Here is a 2,025-nt window from a genome sequence, read left to right as displayed (position 1 = left end):
CCAGCTGAACGTCGGCAAGACCAAGGAGCTGGTGGTGGACTTCAGAAGGGGTCAGCACAGAGACTACAAGCCCATTATCATCAATGGAGCTCCAGTGGAGAGGGTGCAGTCCTTCAAGTATCTTGGTGTCCACATCTCCTCAGACCTGACATGGGCTGCCCACATTCAGGTCCAGACCAAAAAGGCTGGTGTAGCCCAGATGAAAAAATCATATTTACTCTCTTTATTTTAACTGTCCACATCAACAAGCGTCGTATTTCCTATGACCATTGAATGCACCTCTCAGTTCACCCCACGTGAGGGCACCTAGCTCAGCGACCAATCAGAGCCTACCCAGGCCGCATTGACCCTGTCAGCCAGGAAGTGAGGTGAAGGTGCATGGTGCTCCCAGGTTTTTTTCTCATCTCAGCAAGAGGAGTGGAGGCATCTGCTACTCAAACCGAGAAATCCACGGACAAAAGAGAGGGAAAACTCAGAATTGAGAGGAAGGAAAGCCAGCCTACTTACCTGCTGGACGTCCGGAGTCGAGTGGCTGGATGAAGGAGAGAAGTAACGTCGGTAAGACGAGTGTTATTCCGACGGAAAAAACTTGTAGAGACTTACCGTCGTGATCACGCTAATGCTAGCTCGGTGTCTCACAGGCTAACCACTCACCTTTCATCCGGAGAGCTGCTGCAATTCTGACACCAGTGTGTGTTGGGCTTTTGTGAAACAGAGCAACGGTGAGCAACATGTTCTTAGCCGCTCTTAAGCTAATTTTTGTCAGTTCACTGTGAGTTTAAAGTAATCTAGAGGGTAATTTTTAGTGCATTTCTCTCTCAAGGCCTATAGTGTGGAGAAATTAAGCACACTGCTTTAATGTCTCTGAACTGAACTCACATGTATATTTTGTTGCTTATTTGCACATAGTTCTGAATTTGTTATGGTGTATTGTATTTTGAATGTCAATGGTTACTTACCATAAGTATTGTTTAATTAATGTTTACATGAATAGAGAAATATTTGAGCAACTTAGATGTTTAGTTCTCATATTTGATATACTTGAAAATTGAATGTTGTACAACAGAACTATGAGATTTGATAAGATTTAAGATGTTGATGCAATGAATATGAGGTGATGCAATATTTTGATTTTGCATTTTAACCTTAAACAATGCATCTGAAACAGACTGATTAGAATGTACATTTTATGACCTGGATTATAGGTCAGGTTTTTTGGAGAGGACAGAAAAGTCCAAGGACCAGGACGATATTCCGGTTGTGATAGATGGCGAGCCAACCACTTTGAGGACGATCTACCCCAAAGAAGATACACACCCACACACTCATACATTCCAGTTACACTCACAAGGACCTTTGAAGTTGGCTATCGCCAGCTTAACTCTAAATTTTTAAAGGGCCCCAACGAATACTTTTATTTTGTTTGAGTGCGCACACTATTTATTTTATTTTATACTTTATCTGTACAAATTGGACAAATACCTGTTATACCTTGTAACAATACAAGAGTGGCTACTCAAAAGTTAACATTGTGTCCAGGTCATTATTGCTGCTCAATACTTTGGCTCCATACGAATTTGGTGTCTTCTGATTCTGGCCAGGGTCTTATTACGAGCCCAAGTAATTATTGCGCTGTAATTCACCTTTATACCTTAAAGTTGGTTACACTAGGCAGCGCCTGTATCACCTACGACAACTGAAGAAGTTCAGGGTCTCTCTAAAGAGCCTCAGGATTTTCTATACAGGCGCTGTGGAGCGCATCCTCACACAGAACATGACATCGTGGTTTGGGAACAGCTGTGTTAAGGACCAAAAAGCTCTCCAGAGAGTGATCCGTACAGCAGAACACTGCTGCAGGATTGCTCTCCCCCCGCTTCAGGACACCTACACCAGGAGATGCCGGACTACAGCAGCGCAGATACTGAAGGAACCGTCCCATCCTGGCAACAAACTGTTCCAACTTCTGCAATCCGGTAGAAGGTTCCGCATCATCCGGGCAAGGACAGAGAGACTCAAGAGGAGCTT

General features: G+C 43.8%; 1 long non-coding RNA gene across 1 annotated transcript; it reads left to right on the top strand.

Moving 5' to 3' along the window:
* The first annotated feature begins 248 nt into the window (after nt 1-248).
* On the top strand, nt 249-1,527 carry LOC146390285 (uncharacterized). The gene is made up of 2 exons (XR_014799812.1): nt 249-722; nt 1,206-1,527. It is a non-coding gene; the product is annotated as an uncharacterized LOC146390285 (long non-coding RNA).
* The last annotated feature ends 498 nt before the right edge of the window (nt 1,528-2,025 follow it).

This window comes from Perissodus microlepis, chromosome 3, assembly GCF_051167445.1.
Source record: "Perissodus microlepis isolate ML-2025 ecotype Zambia chromosome 3, ASM5116744v1, whole genome shotgun sequence".
NCBI classification, from domain to species: domain Eukaryota; kingdom Metazoa; phylum Chordata; class Actinopteri; order Cichliformes; family Cichlidae; genus Perissodus; species Perissodus microlepis.
This window is presented reverse-complemented; position numbering and strand designations above follow the sequence as displayed.